We start from the raw sequence: 26097 nt of genomic DNA on the forward strand, positions 1-26097 counted from the left end.
CAAATATCAATCACACAAGGATTAAACACATAAATACAAAAGGCAATATATTAAAGCTTTCAGAAAAAATATCAGACTATATTCTTTCAACCTCAAGGAAGAGACAGAGGTGTTAAACAAGATGCCAAAAGCACAAACCATAAATGAAAAGGCTGATACATTCAACCACACTAGAGAATGCATCCATTCTCTATTTAATGCATCCATTAAAAACTACATAAAATAAAACTATGTAAAGTAAAAGATAAGACAAGCCACTTAACTGAGGAAAAGATATTTGCCATATGCATAACTATACTATTTATAATACCACAAATAAATAAATACAACTTCTAGAAATCAAATTTATAAAACTAAAAAAAATGGACAAAAGACATAAACAGATATCTCTTAGAGAGGAATTATGGAAGGTTCCATATCATCAATAATTAAGGAAATGTAAATTAAACCTCTAGTGAAGTACCATTTCTCACCCACCCTAGTGTTGAAAGGAAACAATTCAGATAATTACAGATGTTGTTGGGGCCCTTGGGGGGCTCAGTCGGTTAAGCGTCTGCCTTCAGCTCAGGTCATGATCCCGGGGTGCTGGGATCAAGCCCCACATTGGACTCCCTGCTCAGTGGGGAGCCTGCTTCTCCCTCTCCTCTGCCCCTGCTCTCACTCACTTTCTCTCTTAAATAAATAAAATGTTTTTTTTTATAAATTACAAATGTTGTTGTACAAAGATCTCAAATGTTGAGGAAGGGGACAAAGTGAACACTTAACACTTTGCCTGTGAAAGTATAAACAGTTACAACCGCTTTATAAAATAATTCTGGGGACGTCCAGGTGGCTCAGCGGTTGAGCATCTGCCTTCGGCTCAGAGCATGACCCCAGTCTGGGTATCCAGTCCCACATTGGGGTCCCTGCAGGGAGCCTGCTCCTCCCCCTGCCTGTGTCTCTGCCTCTCTGTGTCTCTCTCATTAATAAATAAATAAAATCTTAAAAAAAAAAAAAAAGCCTCTATTATCTAGCAGAACTGAAGATCCACAACTCTACTCTTAGGCCAAGAGACGTGCATTAGAATGGCCATAACAGGTGTGCCTGGGTGGTTCAGTCAGTTAAGCATCTATCTTTGGCTCAGGTCATGATCTCAGGTATTAAGCCTCACGTTGGGTTCTGCACTCAGTGGGAAGTTAGCTTCTCCCTTCTCCCCCAACTGTGCTCTCTCTCTCTCAAATAAATGGATAAAATCTTTAAAAAAAAAAAAAAGAAAGAAAAAGAAAAAAGGCCAAAACAAAATAGCTTTTAACGGCAAAAAGCAAAACTTAAAAAAAGAAAACTGAAAACACCTCTAAATAGCCATTAACTGGAAGATAAATAGGAAGATGGATAAAGAGTGTAAAGTCATACAATAGAATGATATAGAGCAATAAAAAGTGAATGAACAATAAGACATCAACATCGATGAGTCTCATAAATATAATATTGTACCAAAGGAGTCATGGAATAGACAAGACATTATTTATGAATACATACCTACATAATAAAACTATACAGAAAATCAAGGAGCATGGAAAGATAAAGACATGAGGGAAACATACAATCAGGGCTTTGAAAATACTGACGATGTATTAGATGACGAGGCTCTAAAACATGATATAAGTACAGTGGCTTTTATTTATATTCTCTAAATGTATGGATGTGTCAAAAGTACTATTTTGTACATATGAAATAAATAATTTCTCCTTTAAACAGTAAGAAATGCATGGTCGTGGTAGAAAATGTGAAAAATACTGGCAAACATATGAAGAAAATAAAAAATTACCAATAATCCCATCACCCCCAGATCACCACAGTATTTGAAAGAAAAAATAGGGGTGCCTGGGTGGTTCAGTCAGTTATGCGTCTGCTGTTGGCTCAGGTCATGATCTCAGGATCCTGGGGGTTCAGGTCATGATTTCAGGGTCCTGGGATCAAGTCCTACACTGCTCAGTAAGGAGTCTATCTGCTTCTCCCTCCTCCTCTCCCTCTCCCTGTCCCTCTGCTCATGCTCTCTTTCTCGCTCAAATAAATAAAACCTTTTTAAAAAGAAGAGAAAGGAAAAGTATACTTAGTATACTAAGTATTCCTTCCATTATTTTATTTACTTTTTTTACAGCCTTGTTTACGTACTGATTTGCAGTAAATTACACATATTTAAAATACACAATCTCATGACTCAAACATATGTATACTTTGGTGAAAGCATCTTCACAATCAAGAAAATAACACACCAACCCCAAAAGTCTCCTCATAACCTTTTTCCAATCCGTCCCTCCTTACCTTTCCCCTGCCCTCAACCCCAAAGTAACCACTAATCTGTTTTCTGTTGCTTTAGGCTAGTTTGCACTTTCTAGGGTTTTGTCAGGTCCAGTATGAACATAGTTTATGCATAAGACTTGCTGTAGTTGGTACAGACACAAAGTTTTCAAAATGATTTACCAATTTACACTTCTACCAGCAGAGTACAAAGACTTCCAAGTGTTCTATATCCTCGGAAGCACTTGATTATTGGCCTTTTCCATTTTAGCTATTACTTTCATATTCCAAACATAAATCCACATAAAACAACATGTCTGAACAGCAACAGAAAAATTAAACTTTCAATGGTGTTGGAAGTAAAACTCCTTATAAAGAAATTTTCACCTACGAGCATCTTCCCTTGAAAGCATAATAATAATCGAAGCAAAGCCCCTGACATATGCCTCGTGAATTCTGATCTAACCAACATGTCTGATTTCTACAAGAGATAGTAAGAATTGCTGAGATATACAAGAAAGAATCCTGCGAGTTCAATGTAAGCTGGGAGCATTACAGTACTGGAGTGCTGCAGGTGAAGCGCAATCCAACAGTTTGTGACAGTGTCACTTTAACACTGGTAACACCTGAATCCAACAGACCAAAATACCACCAGGATGGTGGTCATAATTTGAATGGGGGGGAAGAGAAAAATCTTTCTTATAACAGTTCTACTCAATATGCTCAGCTACTTGCTCCAGCTTGAGGTGCACTGCAACATATTCCATTGTCCTTATACTCTTTCCAAACTGACTACCAGCTCCCCTCTACCACCCTGTCATGTCTCCTAATCTTTGTTTCTCAAAATAAGGACTCTATTCTCCTTATTATTTCTTCATTTCTATTTACTCCTCAAATTCATTCGTATTTGACTTCCATCCTTATCATTTTGCTTGAATTGTGTTTGCTGAGGTCAATTGACCTAACCACCAAAGCCACTTACTTGATCAGCTCCTATTTTCCAGATCCCCTGACTCATCTGACTGAGACAGATTTCTCTCCTGATGAAAACTCTTTCCTCTCCAGGCATCTATGAACCACTGTCCGCTAGATGTTCCTCCTGCTTCCCTGAGTTCTCCTCGTCACTCTCCACAGCCATCTCTATACATTGCATCACTTAAATGTTGTTGTTTCCCATCCTTGGTCTTCTCTTCTTACTCTACTCTCTTGAATAATTACTTCCACTCCCACGGGACAAACAAACCACAAATCCACCAAGCTTCTAACATTTACAATTCTGGACTTCAGAAAATCCCAATACTAATACATCTGCCAACCAAACAGGTCTGCCAGATGTCCTACAGGAACCTCACTCCTTTTCTCTCAACCTGAATTAATCTCCCAATTTGTTAGCTTTATTCATGAATACAATGATAATCCAAGTGGAACCAATAAAATACCAGGGATACTTTTGAAATATTTTCTTGAAAAGTTTAAAGAAACAGATTTTTATGAAGACTTTTTCACCCAGTTATGAAGGTAATCATAGTCACTGACAAAAACTACAAAACACGAGAGATAGAAGATAAATTCTCCAATCCCAGCTCTCAGAGGCAAGCAGTATTAATTTCCTTCCACAAGAAAGTTTTTAAGCACAATAAAGTTACAGATCAAAACATTAAATTGGCAAATAGAGGATGTTGTTGTTAACTCTCAATATTTTCCAGGCTACTTTTTATCGTATTAATCAGGGGGAAAAAATTTCTCCTACATGCCTACCTGGAGTGAGAATTGGAATAATATTCCAAAACCCAAAGCAATCCTTTCACACGCTGTATTTTAAGTATTCTTAAGGAATCAATGCTTCGGGGTTGGCATCTATCTTGCCCATATCTGGACGTCTACCTGTGTGCAATACCCCCACAAATACCGTTTCCTTTTATTTCAAGGAAGCGACGGCAAATGAAAAAAGACAACTCAAAGAGACAGAAGCCAAATCTAAAACCAAGCTGGATGTATAATCCGTGTTTTGCAAAAACCAGAGGGAAGCGACATTTTAACGCTCCTCTGCGACTTCCGAAGGCTTCAGAACATCACGGTGGCAGACACGGAATCGGGAATCGACTCTCCAGGGCCAGGAGCTGGCTCCCTCGGCGCCCGGAGCCCCCGCCCCGCCGCTGCGCTCCCCTCCCCGCGGGCCCGGCAGGGGGCCCGGCCTGCCCCCCCGCCCCCGCCCTGCCCACCCGGCGCGCCCATCACGGCCCCAGCCTCCCCCAGGCTCCCCGGAGCGCCCCCGCCCGCGAGGCCCCCAAGCCGGGCGACGTTCCCAGAGTCAAGGCCGCGCCAAGCGGGGAACAGTGCGCCCCGCGGGGCTGGGGGCGACCGGCCCCTCTGCTGCCGCCGCCGCCGCCGCCGCCGCACCCCGGCTCCCGCACTCCCCGAGCCCCACCCGGAGGCCGGGACCCGCGGCGCGCCCGGGGACCACCCACGGCGCACCCGAGCCGCCGCCCCCACCCCGCCGCACACCCGCGTCCCCGCCGCCCTGCGCCGGTGTCCACGCGCGGCCCCCCGGGCGCCCCCGCCCCACGGCCCGAGGCGGCGCTGCGCGGCCGAGGCCGCTTACCTCCTGCTCGCAGCGGGCACCCAGCCGCCGCCTCCCGCGGGCGCCCAGCCCCGGGCCGCCGCGCCCTCGCCCTCGCCCTCGCCCTCGCCCTCGCCAGCCGCGCCCGGAGACCCCGCCCCCGGCCCCGCAGGCAACCCCGCCCCCGGCCCCGCCCCCGGCCCCGCAGGCCCGCCCCGCCCCCCTCAGGTGCGCCCCGCCTCCCGCAGGTGCGCCCCGCCCCCGGCCCCGCAGGCCCGCCCCGCCCCCCGCAGGTGCGCCCCGCCCCCGGCCCCGCAGGCCCGCCCCGCCCCCCGCAGGTGCACCCCGCCTCCCGCAGGTGCGCCCCGCCCCCGGCCCCGCAGGCCCGCCCCGCCCCCGGCCCCGCAGGCCCGCCCCGCCCCCGCAGGTGCGCCCCGCCCCCGGCCCCGCAGGCCCGCCCCGCCCCCCGCAGGTGCGCCCCGCCCCCGGCCCCGCAGGCCCGCCCCGCCCCCCGCAGGTGCACCCCGCCTCCCGCAGGTGCGCCCCGCCCCCGGCCCCGCAGGCCCGCCCCGCCCCCGGCCCCGCAGGCCCGCCCCGCCCCCGCAGGTGCGCCCCGCCCCCGGCCCCGCAGGCCCGCCCCGCCCCCCGCAGGTGCGCCCCGCCCCCGGCCCCGCAGGCCCGCCCCGCCCCCCGCAGGTGCGCCCCGCCCCCGGCCCCGCAGGCCCGCCCCGCCCCCCGCAGGTGCGCCCCGCCCCCGGCCCCGCAGGCCCGCCCCGCCCCCGCAGGTGCGCCCCGCCTCCGGCCCCGCAGGTCCGCCCAGCACCCCGGGAGGCGCGCGCCGGGGGCGTGGGGGGCCTCCCCGCCGAGGACCTGGGCGCGCTGGGCCTGCGCCCTCCGGCCCACTCTCCTTCCCCTACCCTGGGCTGCTCGGTCCGGAAAGGCTTACCTGGAGCCGCGCTGAGTTGAGAGTGCAAGGCTCCCACGGGGGTGGGGGGGAGGGGGGAGGAGATTGAAAACGAAAAGAGGTGGAAGGGGAAAGTTACTGGCCTGATGGACTTCTTTGTATAGGGAGGAAGGAACAGTCTTTCTTGCCAGAGGCTGCTCCCTTTTCTTGGAAACTGAAGAACCTTTTCTTGGCTGCCTTGTATTGCTAAAGAATCAGCCTGCTTCTCTTCCCTCTTGTGGCTTTGCTTCTACTACCACCTTGCCAGCCACAGGTACGCTGGAAGGGATCCTAAAGGTATCTGCGGGAGGCCTGGCCACGAATACCGAATACTATGCCGGAATCCCCTGGCCCTCCCCGCTATAGCCTCCCACGGGCGGGGTCTCAGCATTGTTCTTGGACAGTTGCTGAGCGAATGCCTGGATTATCCGTTGATGAATGAATGGCTCGGGGTTTGAAAGGCTGATGAGGTATACACTAAGGTACAGTCTTTCTCAGAGTGGGTAGGTGGGTTCTGAGGCCCCAGAGATGCTGGAATGGGAGTGGAGGGGAGGTGTAGACACTGAGAGCAAATTCATCCGGGAAAAGAGACACAGCATAATTATGTTCCGTGAGAGTCGCACACTTCCAGGCCCAAGAACTGTGTTTAGGTGCCAAGTTCATTTGACCTGAAGGGTGGCAGGCCAAAATACGCCACTTTAGCATAAGGGTTATTTAAAGTTAAAAGCCCTTGAGGAACAGCAGATACAAGATCACTCGGACCTTCCTTTTCCTTCCTGAAAGCAGAAGATGAAACTCCCAAATGAAAAATATGTTCCCTATGTCAGGAGGGAAGAAGCGTTCTTATCACCAGAGACAGGAATCGCCGGCGATGGAAATCAACACACACAAACCTTCCTAGTCGCTTCCCCATTAGCTGCCTCAGCTCAAGCCCCTTTCTCACTATTTAGGACACTTTGTCCAACTCAGTATATGAATGTTTAGCTCCCACTGCTTGTGATCCTCATTTTCTGACAAGGGCTGCTGTGTACATGTAAAACTGCATGGCTTGCTGTGGGTAATCTGTGTCAATCTAATTCTTGGTGCCCCCCCAGAAACCCTAAAAGGGTGACTGTAAACTTTGCCTCCCCTACGCACCACACAGCTTTCTTCTTGAGAAATGACTGTTGCCATCCTGGGCCATTAGTGTTTCAAGGTACACACTTTGATAAACACTGCTTGAAAGTCCTCGTACATCCACCTTCAATAATTTCACTATTACCAATGTTTGCAGAGTCCTGTACTGTTTACACAAAGCGCTCCCGTGAGTCATCTCATTTAACCCTCACAATTATGATGTAGCTGTTATTGTCCTTGTATTACAGTTGAAAATATTGAGACTCAAACAAATAGTGGTTGCCCAAGAATAGAATCAAGATTGACTCTGGACTTCAGACTCCAAGGCTCTTAAATATGTATTATATAAGATATGTGTGTGTGCACAGGGATGTACATATATGTGTATGATGTGCTGTGGTCACGCGAGGAAAAGAATATACATATTTTCCCTGACATTTTGTATTAGAAAAACTCCATTTCCCACCTGTTGTAGGGGAAAACTCCATTCTTTCCTCCTGTGGTTTTCTTGCCCCTGTGTCTCCTTTACTCCTCGTGCAAAACACTTTCATTCTGATGTTTCTGGTCACCAAGTAAGTGTGTGGAGGTTTCCCCCACATGGCATAATTCTCTGCAACACCAGCTAGATGCCCCGCAGTTCAACTCAAAGCTGACCCTCCTTACCCAGACAGAGCACCAGATCCCACAGGTGCAGGGCTCAGTTCCACAAGACTGACTCCCCGCACCTCACCCCCCAAACATCATGTGCCAGCTAAAAGCCCAGGCTACCACCTGTGCATCTGACCTATAGATCAGAGGTTCCAGTGACCCCTCTCCTCGGGCTCAATCAATTTGCAAGGGCATGGCACAGAAATCAGGGAAACGCTTCCTTATTTTTACCAGCTTATTAAGGGATATGATGAGGGGTACAGATGAACAGCCAGATGAGGAGATATATAGGGCAAGGTCTGGGAGGGTCCCAAACACAGGATCTTCTGTCCCCGTGGGGTTGGAATGTCCCACCCCTCCAGCTTCAGTGTGTTTGCCAACCAGGAAGCTCCCCAACCCCACACTATTGGGATTCTATGGACGCTTCCTCACATAGGCGTAATCACTTACTAACCCCATTTGCATCCACTCTGTCCTCTTTAGGGGGAGGAGGGCAATAGGTGGGAAATTCCAAGTTTCTAATCTGTGGCTTGGTCTTTCTGGTGACTAGCCCTCATCCAGGAGCCATCCAGCAGCCCACACAGAGTCACTCCTTTAGAACGAAAGATGTTCCTTGTGCTCTTATGGCTTGGAAATTTACATGGGTTTTAGGAGCTCTGAACCAGGAGCCAGGGGCAGAGACCAGTATTTATTTTCTTTCACCTCACACCCTGAAGTAGAGCACTTCCTCGGCCCGCAAGCTCTAGGTGGATGTGTTAGTTATCAAGGTCCAGGACCTTTATGTCTCTTTTCGTCTCCTGCACCCAGACATCATCGTGCAAGGCACAGAGGTGTCATCTGCATGTGCTGAGTGAACAAAGGATGAGTGAACGTGTGAATGCTCAGTAATACCTATTAAATTGGACTGAGAACTTGGTTCCCTAACTGAACAAGCTCAACAACCTCCCCACGGATGGAGAAGTCCCAAGAGAAAGCACTGGCTGAACTGTTCATTGCTTCTGTCCATCTTCCATGTAAAAAGGCCTTCTTAGAGGAATCCACTCCTGTTGACAGATGCAGTTCTCTGAAAACAATGAAACCATTTGTTGTGTTTTCCTTGAAATGGACCTTCTTCCTGTTGTGTGTTGGAGGCAAGGCTACCTCATAGGAACGGAGCCTACAGTCTGCCTCTCTTTGTGTTGCAACATTCCGAGTGGCTTTGGTTTGTTGATTTTTAATGTTAAACATTAACGGCTTTTTAATGTTTAACGTCCTCTATTCTTTGAAGCAGATCTGAGGAGAAAACGATAATTGGGTTGATGTGGATAACACTCTGCTCAGAGTTTGCTATTTCTATTCTTTCATCTGATAGAGACAAATCACTTAATCCCTGTCCTAATCCCTTCTTATTCATCCTTCCTTTAGTGCTCTTTATAAAATGCTAGGTGACTCAGTCTGGCCCTACCTCTTCAGCCCCACCTTCCACTCCCCCTACCACACACTTTGACCTTCAGAATTAATTGTTCCCTAACTTGCCAAATTTGCATGACTGTTCACTCACCCTTATTTTGTGAGTCATCAGTTGACAAACTCCTGTTCATTCAGCTGCAGTATGAAAAGTGAAACTCTGTAACACCCATCCCAGAGTGAATTGGGGACTCTACCTCAGCACTCCACCCACCATGCATCCAAGTCTCTGTCATAGCATCTACACAACAATTGCGATTGTTGGCGTCTTATCCCTCTTCCAACTAAACGCATTCTATTTGAGTTACCAATAGACAGGAATTATGACTTTCTGAACACCTAGCAGACCACCTGATGCATAGAAGGTGAACAAGAAAAAAAAATCTTTAAAAGAATATGAACTTGTAGAGCACTTGTGAAGAAATTCCACAAATATAAGTGGTCATACGAGTAAAAAGGGATGGCAGACAGATTTCTGCTTCCCCCAAAATCATTTCATTTTCCGCCTTAAAAAACAGAAGCCTGTACATAGTTACTCATTCATCCATGTGCTTTGTACAACTGATGATCTTGAGCACCTGTGGTGCACCAGGAATAGTCCCGAGTGCTTGCTTCAGAGGGAAAGTGACATTTCAGCAGGGCCTCGAATGCTCATCTAACTTCCGTTCCTTTTCCTGAACATGAAGCTAAATTATGTTGTCCATTCTCCCATACCTGCGGCCAGTTCTCACCAATGGAATTTGAACAGAGGTAGAGTTTCACTTCTGGGTCTAGACTGTTAAGAACTCCTGAGCCTTTCCCCACTCTTTCCCTCTGCCCGCTCTTGGACCACACTAGACCATTGCTAAAGCCAAAACTGCGACCAGATGGAGTCCAGGTCCCTGACTGACTTCAAAGACCAAGGCTCCCCCCACCACCCGCTAACCTTGACCGGATTGTGATATAAATGAAAAATAAACCTTATGGTGTGAAACACTAACATGTAGGGATGTTTTCTCCCAGCAGGCAGTTTTCCTTACCTGGATTAACCCCACCATAAATGATGGCATACGGGTTCAGACACCAGAAAACTGCTGTCTCCGGCTCTCGGCATTGCATGGCAGACATGAAATGTGAAAATTTAGCAAAGCTACTAAGGTCACAGAGACGTTAAGTTCGCCCCAAGTGGACAAATAAATATCCTTATGATGCGCAGCTCTTTGAGCTCTCTCAGGTGGCCACCAGGTCAGAATGCTGACATTTTGGGGTGGCTGGGTGGCTCGGTCAGGGAAGTGGCTGCCTTTGGCTCAGGTCATGATCTCAGGGTCCTGGGCTCAAGCCCCACATCAGACTTCCAGGAGGTCTGTTTCTCCTTGTCCCTCTGCCTTTCCCTCTGCTCAGGTGCATGCTCTCTCTCAGACAAATAAATGAAATCCTGAAATGCTGACCTCTTGACCTGAAAGCTAGCACAGAATCAGATTCATCACATCATCTTCATCATCTTTACGAGCCCTTGTAAATCTCTTTGCTCTTTGAATACTTTCTCTAGGTGAGTCCAGCCTCACTCAGAATGGAGCATGGAGTTGACTCTTGAACAGCATGGGCTTGAATTGCACAGATCCACTTATACATGAATTTTTTACAGTACAGTGCTATAAATGTATTCTCTCTCCTTTATGATTTTTAATGGCATTTTTTTTCTCCAACTTACTTCATTATCAGAACATAGCATACAATACATATGACATACCAAATATGTCTTAATTGACTTTGTTATCAGTAAGGCTTCCAATCAACAGTAGACTGTTAGTAGTTAAGCTTTAGGGGAGTAGTTAAGCTAGACCCAGATGTTTGACAGCTCAAGGGGCTGGTATCCTATCCCCAACCCTGCCTTATTCAAGTGCCAACTGTTTGTTGAAAGATGTAACATAGGAGTGAGAAGATAAGCTCTGAAGGCTCTTGACTACCTCCCCAGGGAGGCTATGTACTAATCACTGGGACACATGCTGAATAAGTGGGACTGTTTGCAGTGGGGTGAGTTTCCTCCTTTTTCTTTTCCTTCCCCCATCTTCTTCTTTCCTAATTGGTACCCAGTAAAGCTAACATAACAGTGGGAAAATGATTGGTCAAAGATGCTCCACTGAGACCTAGAATGATGAAAGCCTCTTTTCTCAATGCCCTTGCCCCAAAGCACTTCCCCAACACATTACCGTCCTCCTCCTCCAAACTCCCAAACAGGAAAAAAAAAAAAAAAAAAGGATTTTCTATCAGCAACAACATCAACTCACCTGGGTGGGAAGCTGGTCCAAAGAGGATGAAAGACAGGTGGAGCACATCATGTGAAACTGCCTCAGGATTCCAGAACAAATGCCCCCAGACTAACTGAACAAAGCAGAGAAACATCTAAATCCCTACTTCTTGTGAAGTTGGAAGAAATGATTCAAACCTAAAGTGAATGGCTCAGCATTCTCCTGGGCTCCATCTACAATGGCTTAAACTGCATGAACTTGCTTAAGCTGGAGCTACGTTTTCCAAAATTTCTTTCTCTATATATGGTTCTTTGTTAGAATGACCAAAAGAGGAATTTGAACAAGATTTGGAAAGTATAAATGAAACAGAGATTTTACTGTTGAAAGATTTCCATAATCACAGTGGCAGAAAAACAGAGATGCTGTCAGGTTCCAGCGTGTCCTTACTTCCCATGTCTTGCTCCTCTTCCTAACCACTGGCCCTGCTGACTACCTGAATCCCAGGCCCATGTCCAAAGCTTGACTGAGGACCTACCGGGTTGACAGCTGTCCAAAGACTTTTCCACAGCTCTTCTGTGGATTCTTCTTGAGTGGCTAAGCATGCCCAGCTTTCTAGATGCATTGCGAGTTCTGACTCTCTACGTTCACCTGCATCAGGTCTTCTTGGAGACAGGTTAGACTTTGATCCTTCAGTCTCACTTCCAAACCTTTATCTCCCAATTCTCTCCCATAATTCTGTAAGATCTTACTCTTATATTAGTAATACTCAAATGGTTCTGCTTCTCAGATTGCAGCCCTATGATTTGCCATGCATGTACTTGGCTGCCCAATAAGAAGATTACATGGAGTGTACCTTTCTTCCCTTCCCCTATGAAAGAAAAAGTGCTGGTCTTATATATAGGACTACAAAACATGTGGGTAAAATTGCACACTGGTGGAGGTTTCCCCAAGACAGGGTACTTATTTAGAAGCCCACTGGCTTCATAAGTATGACTTTACTGTACTATGGAAGCTGACTTTCCTCATTCCAAGCTTAGAAACTTGCTTCTTTTCCCCTTAGCTTTATAAGTTAAACTCTGCTGAAGAAGAAGTCTCAGTCAAGCTCACTAGGGACCAAACTAGACACTAGGGTCTATTAGTATTGATAGGGCCTGTCTATGAATATAGCATGAGGAATAGAATCATTGTAGGTCCCAGACATTTCTATCTTATGGTCCCAATCCTACACCCCACAGAAACAACCATATGGAAAGCTGAGTGAAATCAGAAGGTTGCCTGGGTGGGGTGGGGGAAGTGGAACCAAAATTAAAGGACTTAGGAGAAATACTGAGTGGTTAATAGCCTCAAGTTATGATGACCATCATCGATACCACAGAGCAGACTGGCCTGTCACAGTTGCAGACAAGCTGGTTTTGCTCACCCAGGGTACAGTCCTAGTCATAGGCCTTCTCTGTGGTAGATTACAGTATTCACCCCAGTTTTTCATTCCAGACTGTACCCATCCAGTTTGCCATCACTTTGAATTTCCTTCCACTCAAGGAGAGGAATATATTTCCCTGCCCCTTGAATGTGGGTTCAGCCATTTGATTTACTTTGGCCAATAAAGTGATACAGAACTAAGAGTGTTAAAGTTGTGAGCTTAGCTGAAGAGGCCTCATATATTTCTGCTTGCCTTTTTGTGCTTCTGCCAATGCCATGAGAAGATTTTGCCTGAGCCAGCCGGCTGGTCCAAGGAGGATGAGAGACACGGAGCAGAGTCATTCCAGTTAAGCCCAGACTAGATGAGCTAATCCCCAGCTGACCATCAGGACACATGAGAAATAATAGAGGATTGTCATTTTATGTCCTGGCATATTAGGACTATTACACACCAATAGTTTGCTGACATACCCACCCCACCATGATTTTCTGTGGGGACGTGAAGGAGGTGCCCCTACCGCTCTGTGGCCCCAGACTTCCAGACCCAGTGTGCCCAGCACCCGATCTCAAGTCACAAGGTGGCCAGTGGTCAATAAGAGGATTCAGCCTCACACACCCAGTAAAGTTCTGTTTGACATTTTCTATCCTTTTGGTCAGACATAAAATTTAAACATTTGTCACAGCAGTAAAAGAAAAATTTAAAAACTCTTTGGAAGACTACATCGGAACATTAGTGGTTGTTTACAAGTGCGACTCAAACTCGCCATCTGAAATTTTGAAGGCTATCATTTGTGATTTTTGTTTTCATCAGAGTTTTAGGAAAACTCATGTGCCCAGCAAAATCCCCAGGCAGTTTAGGATGCCAAGACTTTCTTTCCTTCTCTTTAAAATTGCTCCAAGTCCATAAGGAGAATTCATGAATAAATGTGGTTGGCAGATGAACCACATGTCCAAAGATGTATTCGTATGACAGTTGCATCTTAATTTGTTAAGTATGCATTGATCTTTATATAAATTAGAGACACTGGTGGAAAGGGAGGTGTCCTCAAAACGCTTTACAGTCTTTTTTTTTTTTTCAGGCATTCCTTCTTTCCCCATGACTCCCTGCCTTTTGCTAGCTTCCCCCACCCTTCTAGTTTATGAGGGGATGGATGAAGTTGGGATATTTTTTGAGGAAATGTGGGAGGTCTGCAATCCATTTCCTATTTGATGTGAGCTTCACTTACCAGAAGGAAAAAGAAAAACAACCAGGAGAACACACTTCAAGCAAAACTGCTCCATGACTGGCTTTTAAACAGCTATTGTATCACTCTGTGAGGTGACAACACTCTAGGGACAGGACAGGGCCTGCGAGGGCCAGTGAAGCATACTCTCCCACTCCTGAAAAACATCCCCTAAGGAAACAATTTGGCGTTTCCTGCAAAACATGAACTTGCTTGGCAGTCTGACCAACTCACCACCCCTGTTCATCTCATACCGCATGTCTGATTAATAACAATAACTAGTCCGAGAACATAGTGAATACAACTTCAATAGGCAAAGGGGGCCAAGGGGAACAAACAACACCCTCACCAAACATACGCAGGCACACATGCCTGCACCCTTATACGTGTACTAAACATATACATATGCTTCACATATAAAACCACTTAAAAATGTGGAGAAATATAAAACGCCTCAATCAAAACCACTTTGCATTACTGAGAACAGGGTTAAAAATGACTTCCCTCTTCCCATCCAAATATATTTGGAATGATAATAGCTGCTGTTCTCTGCTGACTTATCATATGCCAAGTACTGTGTAATGGTGTGTGTGTATGTGTATATATATATATATATATATATATATATATATATATATAATTCTTGTAACAGCCCTGCAGAGTGGGGACTATTGTTCAAATTTATGGAAAAGTAACTTTTCCCAGATCACAAGGAAGTGATGAAGGAGTTGGGATTTGACTCTAAGGCTGTGTGTGACTCTAAAAGTCAACCTCCTCTCATTAAATCACAGGATTGGTCAGCAAACTGAGAAGTCCAGACATAGGAATTGCGTTTACATAAATCCAATTCACAACTCAAGGCCCATTGAAATTGCCATCTCCTCTACAAATTCTTGACTTGTTCTGGCCAGAGCTCTGATAGTTACCAGACACAGAAACCCACTCAAATTAGTTCAAGTAAAAGACAGACCATGGTACCCTGGGCAAGGAAACAAAGGAATATACTTTTTCAGGAATCTAAGCAAATAGCCCCAGGAAGGACAGGACACAAGGCAGCTCAGACACCCCTTTGCCCCTCATCTTCTGGAGACTGCTTCTTTCTGCTCTCCTGCACATCCTAACCAACTTCTTGGAGTCTCTAATCCCTCAGAGCTGCAGTTTGCACCCAGTTCCACAATGGCAGCCTTGAGGACAACTCTGCCAGACTTTTGAGGTCAGGGCCCATGGCCCAAATGTCCCTTTCCAGGTTCCAGCCATCTGATAAGCTCAGCTCAGATTTTCCACACACAAGGCACAGGTTGCTGGCAGGCTCCTAGAGAACCACATCTTATCCTGATCTATGCAATGCCTAGCAAAGTGCTAAGAACACAGTAGACACTTAACCATAGTTTGCTTTATGAGAGTTCATTGTGGGGCAGGACAATGCGGATGACCAAGAAGAATGCCTTTATTCTTTTCCTTGCCCATAGAAATACTAACAGAACTAGAATGAGAATATAAAATGTGACCACAAGTCTTTAACCTCACTAGCTTAGCTGTAGCTTACTGGAGAAGAAAAAGAATTTGACCCTGAACAGACAATCTAGAGTTCCCTCCAAATCTTACTAAACGAGGCAGCCAGGCCAATAGCTCTATTATTCTAGATTAACCTAGAATAATCCTTCCACCGTACCATATCCTTGCTTTGATTCCTTTCATTTATCACCCATTTAGAGATGTCTACTAGAATTAAAATAAATGACTCTTCTGCTATTATAGTGGTAACCTTGATTCTGCTCCAATTTGCAAAAAAAGAAAAGGGAACAATAAGTAAATAGTTTCAAAATCTTGGTATTAAATTGCTAGTAACAAATTATTGGAAACTGTGCTACAATTGGCATTGTAACTGAAAGCTGTTGATGGAGGACATTGTGCTACCAGCCACTGAGACGACACTAACTGGACCAATGAGAATACTTTCAGCCACAAGTAACAAAAAACAAAAAAACAAAAAAAAAACCCTGAAACAGTCATAAAAATAAAGAAATAGATTAACTTGTATGGTGGTTTAAATCATGCTCATAATTCTTTGAAATTCCTCTCATCAGAGGTTGGGCTCTAGGTCCTCTCTCCCTAAGGTAGGCTAACCATAGTGACTGGTTGACCAAGAGAATACTCTGGAAATTAACAGAATGTGGAAATACGGAAATAGGACCTTCAAGGCTAGATCATAAAAAACAGTACAATTTCTCCTTGGCTGTCTTTGGATGCTTGCTCTTGGAATCCAGCCACCATGCTCTAAGGAAACCAAAGCAGTTTGTGGAGAGACCCACAGGGAAAGGCCCACACAGAAAGAACCAAGAGTAAAGACTCTCAGATTGCAACTGAGCCATCTTGGAAATGGATCCTTCAGCCGCTAGTTGAGCTGCCCCAGCCAACACCTTGTGGAGCAGAGATGAGCCCTCCCCACTGAGCCCTGCCCATATGGTGTTCGGGAGCTAAATAATGATAAAATGTTCTTGTTTTAAGCCTCTACATCTTAGGAGGGCTAACCCAAAAGCAAGTGCAAAGGTAGGTAGGACTCCTTGCTTTAGCAATCCCATGGTGTATCATTGAATGTTTCCCTTCTCTTTGCTCTGCTCTAGATTATGTAAGCTTTATCCTAAATCAACTTCCATCACATTTGTAGAACGGCTTCCAGGGACAATCAGACCTTGTTTCTCCAATTCAGATAAGGAGGATAGAATGAATTCCCCAAAACTGCTCCTGAAAGATCAACTTTTCCAAATGCCAGCAAATGTCTCTTCCTATCTCTTTGGCCAGAACTGGGTGGCCTGCTCATTCTTGAACCAGTGACTGGCATGGATGGTAAGATAACATTTTGATTAAAAAGGGCTGCCTTTTCAGTTAAAGTCAATTCCCCAAACCTGACTGCTACTACTTATGGGACAGAATTGATGTTGGGAAGGCCACTCCACTGACCTAAGACTTTTGAAAAGAGGGTCAGCTACATGGGACAGCCCTCAGGTTGTGGCCAACCCCAGCATATGAAAACCAGGAAAAGATTCACAGGATTAGGACTGTCCTGAGTAAACTGGCTTTATACAGATCGTGAGGGCTTTACAGTATACTTTCTAAACCCATTAAGTTAGAACGTTTCCTTTGTCCCCCTTCCTGGCATTTTCCATTTTTTTTTTTTTTTTAATTTATGATAGTCACAGAGAGAGAGAGAGAGAGAGAGGCAGAGACACAGGCAGAGGGAGAAGCAGGCTCCATGCACCGGGAGCCCGAAGTGGGATTCGATCCCGGGTCTCCAGGATCGCGCGCTGGGCCAAAGGCAGGCGCCAAACCATTGCACCACCCAGGGATCCCCGGCATTTTCCATTTTTATCACCTGTCTCCCCTTAATCCTCCATCTACATATTTATACCTACTCTCTGGCAAAGGTTGGCTCAGCAGGAAAAAAAAAATGTACTGTTCAATTTCTGGTAACTTTATCCCAATTTCCCTCAGAAGAATACTCTCCCTGAATAAACAAGTGTTGGTGTCATTATTTTTACTGATAAGATAATTAAGGCTTTGTGCCTTGGGCAGATTACTTCTCCCTGCATCTACCTATTCAAATGAGAAGAGTAGCCAAAGGAGTGATAACCTTCCTAGCTCCAAGAGTTTCTACATCCTGCCTCCTATTTCCTCCAAGATTCATCCAAGCCTGAAAATCAATGTCATTTTGGGACTGTCGTGCTCTATGTTCTTTAGAGTCACCATCTCCCTATCTTTAGTTTGCTTTCACTGCTCTGGGCCATCTCTAAATTCTGCCTTCCTTCTTTACTCAGGACTGGCTAAATGTAACAAGGATTCTTTAACTTTTCTACAAGAGTTTTTCCTGCTCATACCTGTTGGCATTGTGCTAATTCCTTTAAACACAGTACAGTGTTGAGATGGAGTCCAGAAAATATTTATTTTCCCAAAATTGAATAGGTTAGTTCTTGGGGAAAAAATACATGTGTGGATTAAATTTAGGGTGCTCAAAGTGGATATCTATTTATATTCTGATCATAAGAACCACCCTGTCCCTCTCCAAACATGTACTTCTCACAGTAACTGCTATATTTTCCCATGATGTCATCCCACAACCTCCCCCCCCTCCAGTCAGTTGACAGGCTCACAAGAAGCACTTGACCCAATGAACATCCATCAGAATCTTTCCCTAGAATTTTTCTTTTCAAACCATAACCAGGAAGGAGCAGAGAGTCCTCTTTTTAGTGACAGAAGATCCTTTGGTGGCCATATCTCCAAGGGAAAAGTCAACATATAATAAAGGAGAATGATATAGATATTCCAAGAGAAGTAAAGATGGTATAAGAAGTTTCAAAGGCACTAGATTTTTTTGGTTGCATTCAGTCCCAAGGGAAGATGTACCCTGTTTTTTTCCACTGTTTTAGTACATAAGCCATACTGGTTATAAATCCACAAATTACATCTTTTGTCTAAGTGAACACATGTGTAGTTTCTGTCACCCAAAAACAAGGCACTTAACGTGAATTCTCAAAAAAACTGGGTCTCTACAATATTCTTTGGAGCTGGGTCTTTGGTATGTTCATTTGATTGTGATTTGCATACATTTTAATTTGCTTTGCATGCTTGCCTCTCAGTATTTGTTTAAAGCAGAAGGTACCGGGGGCTGGGGGTGGGGGGAACCAACATGGGATTTAGAGGCAGAAGACCTGAGTTTAAATTCTGGCTTTCATGCTTTTTTTGTGACAGTGCAATAACCTCCCTGAGCCTCAATCTCTTTCCTGCAAATGAGGATAATAATAACAACCTCTCAGGGTCATTATGATGATCAAAATAAGAAAATAAAGAGGGACAGGGCATATTCATCTTTGCACTTCTAATGTCAAACCATAAAGTATGGGACAGTGGTATAGATATTAAATATTCAATGAGTGAAAGAAAAAATATCAAAGTATTCTGTAAACTAAAGCACTATGTGTGAATTAAAATGATTAAGTTCACTTCACAATAGTGGAGTGTATGTATAAAGATTTACATTGGCAGGTTAAGTGGATCTTTGGGCTGAATGACAATTTTGTAACTTCCTATAAGCTTCCTAGAAACAAGATGTGAAGTAAATGGAACTTGTGCCCAGCACCCATCCATCCTCTTTGGTTATTCTGTTTGGTTCAGACAGTGTGTCAAAGTGTCTCTGGTCCCAAGTTCCGAAAGCGGCCAATACTTTGGAGCTGTTAGAGCTATTGCAGAAGCAACAAGATGGAGATGATGGTGAAGAAAGTGGTTATTAAAATGATCCAAGGCCCTTTCACTTATGATTAGCACATAAACTTAACCTTTCTTCTGAGGAGGCATCATCACAGCCAAGGCTCCTACAGAACTCTCAGGATGGAAATTGCCCATTTGTGACTCCTTTTTCCCTTCCTAAATGCCTATCATAAAATTTTACAAGGAAGACATGAGGATTCAAGAAACACCATTGCCTGGGGCCATTCCATATAGGGGCAAACAGATCTATACATTGTATTATAATACAGCAGAGAGTAGCCACCATGTCCATAATGATAATCCTAAGTCATTATCAAGTAAAACCTTACACATTGCATAGTTAAGCGACCAAGACAAGAAAGTGGATAATATTTTATTTTTAAAATCCATCAGAATGACTAATATTATTTTAAAGGTTTAGTGCTTCAAAAGGTATATTCTCAATTATCTGAAACAAATCTCCCGAAATTATTGATTTTCCACCTATTCAAGGGGGCCTTAGTTTCGGGGTATCATTACTCATTCAATGGTTCAATAAGTTAGTTGTAGGTACTAGGTGTCTACAACTTAACACTCCTAACCCTTAACATCGTGTAGTAGGTGAAAATGAAACAATCTCCCAATAATAAGTGGATGCTATTGGGATAAAAATGCTTTGCCCACTAACTTTGACTTCTTCCATTTATAAGGGAAAACATCGGTGGCCAAATTTCCTACAGCAAAGATTGTTGGAAAAAAAAAAAAAAACAAGTTCTTGTGGGGCCTTAGGTATTCTTTTAAATCCCCATCAATAGAGCACTATCTTATCGTTAATTGTTTGAAATAAATTATTATTCTATTTTCCTACTTTCATAGACATAATATTATATGTGTGCTTTAACCTCTGCTGTACTAATGAACCATACAGAAGAAACTTGCCTGGCATATTTAAGGAGCAGTGAGAGGGCCAGAGCAACTGGAGCAAGAGAAAGAGAGGAAGAAGGAGAAACCAAGGACAGAGGAGCATAGGTAGGGTTCAGGGTAAAAGAGATAGCATGAGCCATTGTAAAGACTTCTGCTATTATTCTGAATAGGCTGAGAAGCCATTGGAAGTTTTGGAGTAGAGCAATGACATGAACAGATTTAACTTTTATTTGGATCACTCCAGCTGTTGGGTTGAGTGGAAATGGCAGGGAGATGGTTAGCCCACTAAGAGGGGAGTGGCTGACACCAAAATAATAGCCATGAAGGTGATGGGTGTGAAGGTTGAATGACAGAATGCGAGCAAACACACAGCATAATGATTGGCACAGTCAGTCCCCAGCAGATGAGGGCTATTACCAGTATGATGGCATTCTGAAACCCAAGACTTACCGATAAATGGTTGGTTAATCAATGGCAGGCCCAGCTGTGTGATTACAAGTCAGAGTCAACATCAGAACTAGAAAAGGAAATTTTTTAACATTTCTGCAGAGATCAACCAAAATTAACTGAAATTGAGTCAAAACTAAAGGGCTTATGCTTCTCCTCTTTGAACTGTCTGCTTGGATTGTGTAAAAAAAAAATTCTACACACACACACACACACACACACACATACATACAAATACACACGTGAAAAACCTGTGATCTAAAATGTTGTTGAAATGTTGCAATTGCCCAGAATCCAGCCTGGCCTTGCAGCACTTGCAGATATTAAAAATCATTTCTGTGCTCTTACATTTTTTGGTTTAACAAGCACAAGAGGCCATGAACTCCAATATCTGAAGCAAACGTGTTAAACATCTGCTATCTGGCATAAGTTTCTCCTGTGGGATGCATTGTTTGTGCAAACTTTTATTGAATAAAAAAAAGTAAGGACTGAATTTCAAAATATTCGTGTAACCTAGTAAGAATATTTCTCTGAAACCAGAGTCAAAACACAGAGTTCTTCAAACCATTAAATAAACTTAATTTAAAATCAGGCTAGAAATCAGTTCTTAAAACAGAGAGCATCTAAAGGAAACCAAGCTTATGGATCCAGAGCTCTCATGCTAACCAGGAGATGGCTAGTCTAAATTAAATGGATTTTTCCAGGCTAATGGCTGAGCCTCACCACCACTCTGAGAAAGGCATGGCAAGCTCTGTCACTTAAACACAGTTGATCTGGGGCAATTTACTCTACGCCTGGGCTTGGTTTTCCTTATTTCCTATGAAAATTTGGAAAAAAAAATAATACTGCCCCACAGGTCTTGGAAATTTGTAAGCATGAAAAAATAGAATACTAAGGGTGACAGAATTTTTAAAGCTCTCAAAAAGTAGACACACAGAAGAGGAAACAGAGAGAAAAGAGGAAGAAGTGGAATGTAAAAGATTGTTATTAGAATATGGGAGAGATCAGAGCTGAACAGAGCTCTGAAAGAAGGAAAACTAAGGGCAGTCTTCTGGAACGTTCCTCAAGGATGGGACATCCTCTGGCATTCCTTGTCTCTCCAAGGTGCCAGGGACAGCATCCACTGACTCACAGATGGAAAAATCCCTCTGATTTCTACAACCCATGCCCTGAGCATTCTAAGGGTGAGTGCAGGTAAAGAAGGCCACCCCACTGTCTCTAGCAGGCTGAAGAACAGGAAATGGAAAAGAAATGTCTCCCAAAAGGGGAATAGGGGTGGCTTTTTCAATCCCCTCCCTCCTGAGAGGGGCTGCTAGTCCTTGCAACGTATTTTCATGCAGCTGAGCACCAGAAAGGACTTTGGTCTGAATGGCCAGCTGGGGTCTGAGTTTGAGAGCTAGTCTTCTGCATCATAGGGTTAAGTGGATTTGGAGTTTGGGGACTTTGTGGGCAGAAGGGACCCGGAGGCAGGTTGAGCACGGAAGAGGGAGCCAGTGAAACAGCAGAGCTAAAGTGTGTATTCCTCTGTCTCATCTCCCCTCTCACTCAACTCCTCGGTAAAGCTGACTACACACCCAATGAAAGTAGTGTTTGTGTTAGCTTCCCATGGGTGCTGTGTAGCAAAGTACCAAACTTGGCTGAAAACAACAGAAATTCATTCTCTCACATTTCTGGAGGCTCAGAGGCCAAAATCAATGTGTCAGCAGAGCCAATCTCCCTCTGAAGGCTCCAGAGAAGAATCACTTCCTCACCCCTTCTAGTTTCTGATGGTTCTTGGAAATCTCAGGTGCTTTTTGGCTTGTGGCCACGTCATTCCAGCTCTGCCTCATATTCACCCTTCTTGCTCTCTGTGTATCTTTGAATGCCCTCTATTTTTCCTATAAGAACATCAGTCATTGGATCTAGGGCTCAACCTAGTCCAATACGACCTCATCGTCACTTGATTAATTACATATCCAAAGAACCTATTTCCAAATAAGTTCACATTTTGGTGTTTCAAGTGGACATGAATGGAGGGGAGGGCCCTGTTCAATCCACTAAAGTGTTTTTTCATCTTGTTTTTGTGGAAATCAAATCAAGAAGCAGAGTTTTATGTCAGGATCAACTCAGCAAGGGACTGGGTTCATAATAAAAAGGCCTGTCAACCAAGCGAATTCAAGAGAAGTTCAGTGTTTGGAGTCAGAGGTAGCCATGAAAATAAAAGCCCCTCCGCATCCCATGGGAATTTTTAGAAATTGGGAAGGGCTCTGCAATTCCATAGGGCATGGAATGAGGAGTTCAAGGCAATAATAACTAGACCTCGTCGACCAGGGAGACCACAGCTGGGTTTTGGGTTACCAATAAAACAAAGACCCCTTCAAAAGGAGAAAACAGAGAGGCAGAAAAGAAGGAAGAACCAAAGCAAAAAAAAAAAAAAAAAAAAAAGGTAAGGAGATGAGTAAGAAAGACAAGAGAGAGATGAGTCTTTGAAGGACGTCCAAGGAGAAAGAAACACAAGCTCTTTTGGGGTTAAGGATCTAGCACAAGACCTGGTATATAAAAAATACTTGAGATAAGTTTGGGGAAGAAAGAAAAGGAGAGGGGGTGAAAGAAGAGAAGGAGAGACAGGGGGAGGAAGGAGTCTGCTTGAGATTTTCTCTCTCCTCTCCTCTCCCTCTCCCTCTGCCCATGCCATCCTCCCCACTCCTGCCCCCTGCTCTTATGCTTGCATGCTCTCTCTCAAATAAATAAACAAATCTTTAAAAAGAAAAAGAAAGTGAAGATGATTTCAAGTCTGAAATGAAATGGAAATTGCTAAGGGTATGCTGAAGCAAATGGGATCACTCTGATCCTCCAAATTCCAATAACTGTTTATAAACTGAGTCGTGGCTCAGGCAAATGGCTTAGATATTTAGAATATTTGAGGTGAAGAAAGACATGGACAATTGCTACTTGCTAGGATAATAGGGAAGACAAGCGCCAAGCATTTCCATGTGCATCATCTTATTTCTCAAAACAAGAAGGTAGCATTATTTCCATTTAACAGATGAGGAAAATGAAGTTCATAAAACCTAAGCAACTGACCCCAGGTCACAAGCTGTTAAGTGGCAGAATGGGAACCCAAATCCAGCTCTGTTCAGCTCCAATCCCAGTGGTTCTCCTGCCTCACCAGAGTAATACAATTATGCCCAGGTATCTGAATTTAAGAGCAAAATTCCTATAAAGAACCTGAGTTGGGGGGCAGCTGGGGAGCTCAGGGGTTGAGAGTCTGCCTTTGGCTCAGGTCATGATCTCCAGGGTCCTGGGATCAAGTCCCGCATTGGCCTCCCTGCAGGTGATCTGTTTCTCTACCTATATCTCTGCCTGTCTGTGTGTGTCCCTTGTGAATAAATTTAAAATATATATATATATGGGTGACGGGCACTGGGGGTTATTCTGTATGTTAGTAAATTGAACACCAATAAAAAAAATAAATAAAAAAAAATTTAAATATATATATATATATATATGAACCTGAGTGGTGTCCACTTTACTTTTCCATCCTCTGCCATAAAGAATTAGGACATGCTTTGAATTGAAAGTGACGGCTATCTGGTCAGGGGTCACGGAAAAGAGTTGTGAAAACAGGGATTCTTATCCAGGTCAGAGCCAGAACAGAGAAGAAGCTGAATAAAAATTTGTTGAAGAGGTGAGCAGGCGTGCCTGGAAGGCTCAGTTGGTTAAGCAGCAAACTCTTGATTTTGGCTCAGGTCATGATCTCATGGGACCAAGCCCCGAGTCAGGCTCCCCACTCAGCCAGGAGTCTACTTGTCCCTCTGCCTCTCCTCCCCACTTATGCTTGAATTCTCTTTCTCTCTCAAAAAAAAAAAAAAAAAAAAAGATAAAATCTTTTTAAAAAGAGGGGGAAAAAAGGAGTTAACTAAATACAGGATTCAGGGTTAAAGTTTTCTATAGGTCACCAAAGAAGGATCTCAGTGTCCGAGAGGCTGCGTGACTTGCCGTATGTCAAGAGAACCTAGACGAGATCTCTTTTTCCAAAGAGAGCTGGAAAAAAGAACCCAGGATGTCTAAACTTCCAGATTAGAGCTCCTCCCGCCACACTACCATAATTCCTTAGGCCAACAGATTTTTTTCCTATACATTTAATTAAATGCAGTATACTTGGAGAGAAAATGAATGCCAACCTCCAACCAAGAACATTTATTTGCCTAATGGGTTAACTAGAAAATGACTCTGCTGCTTCAGGAAGCTCCTAGGTGGCATGGTTATTGGCAATTTTCAGTTTTCATGTTAGGCTATGAGTCACTTTTGTTTATCTTAGCATTCTTTCCTGGTATGTGGTATGTGCAGACCATAATCTGGGGATAGGCACCTTATCACTCATTCAAGGAAGTGACTGACTCTCTGTGAGGGGCTGGCCGAACCTATCTGATCATCTAGGTCAAAGACTGGGTCCTCTGGTTTCTCATCCCCATGGCGCCAACTCCTCTCCATCCCCAAGGCCGCTTCTCAGAAGGATCCCCAGTGCTCAATCTCCAGTGCCAACTTTTCTCTTTCCACAGACACTTCTTTTTTTTTTTTTTTTAAGGATTTTATTTATTTATTTGACAGAGAAAAGAGAGCACAAGCAGGGGGAGAGGGAGAAGCAGGCTCTCTGCAGGGACCCCAATGCGAGACTCGATTCCAGGACCCCTGGGTCACACCCTGAGCTAAAGGCAGACGCTCAACTGCTGAGCCACCCAGGACCCCCAACATGAACACACTTCCGACCATGTTCAGACCACCTCCAGCTGGGTGTCTTACAGCCATCTCGTGCTTAGCATACTCCATCTGTTCAAGATGTCTGTGTTGTGGAGATCTATGCATTTATTTACTCGACTGTATGTAAATTATACCTCAATAAATAAATAAATATATATATATATATATAAAGAGGCTTAAAATGGAATTCATCTTCCTCCACCACCAACACCCCTCCTCCTGAAGTATTCAATAGCCCGATTCAGGGGTCCCTTAGGCTCCACACTCCATAGGTCACCAAGACCTTCTGACTCCAACTACTGCAATGCCCCTGAATTTTTTCCCTTTTTTTGTCCATTTTCTCTAGCGGTTTCCATGATCACATTCCCTCAAATGACATCGACACCCACCTTATGGCAGGCTGGGTGCCAGCCCTTAAGTCTAGACTGATGAGCCATGCGATGTAGCCTAAAACGTGTTTGCAGTTTGGAAATTTACCTAGTAAATCACAGCCTGCGAGACGCAGGTCGTGCACAAGGAGCCACCTTCTCTATACAGGACCGGGGTGGGTGGGCGAGCAGTGCAGCCACCGAGTCAGGCCTGGGTCTGGAGAGCTCCCAGAGGGACCGGCCTCCAGGGTGACTACCAATCCATAGACGGGCGTCTGCCCAGGGGTGAAGGGAGGACACGCCAAGAAGGACCGCTCTCACCTGAACACCTGCAGGGAGGGCACAAGCCTTTCCGGTTTCACTGGGGCGGGGGGGTTCAGAATTGGTTATAAAGGGGGGCAGGTGATGGGAGGTGGAGCTGGATGCACAGGCAGGGCCCGGCCCTGGGAGGCTCGTTCAACCACACTCAGGTGTTTGAACCTTAACCCGTGGCCACAGTGTACGTCATCAAGCA

General features: G+C 44.7%; 1 protein-coding gene across 4 annotated transcripts in view; it reads right to left on the reverse strand.

Annotated features, from left to right (window-relative positions):
- TC2N (tandem C2 domains, nuclear) overlaps positions 1-26097 on the reverse strand; it is a 71218-nt gene that overhangs the window by 40388 nt on the left and 4733 nt on the right. For 2 of the 4 annotated variants that reach the window (XM_077908511.1, XM_077908508.1), the window contains exon 1: positions 4883-4971. The exons of 1 other annotated variant lie outside the window; for it this stretch is intronic. The gene's annotated coding sequence lies outside the window, so the exon portion shown is untranslated. Of the gene's footprint in view, positions 1-4882; positions 4972-26097 lie in introns of those variants that run through there. One more of the 4 variants, XM_077908510.1, reaches the window with a different exon arrangement.

This window comes from Canis aureus, chromosome 9, assembly GCF_053574225.1.
Source record: "Canis aureus isolate CA01 chromosome 9, VMU_Caureus_v.1.0, whole genome shotgun sequence".
NCBI classification, from domain to species: Eukaryota; Metazoa; Chordata; class Mammalia; order Carnivora; family Canidae; genus Canis; species Canis aureus.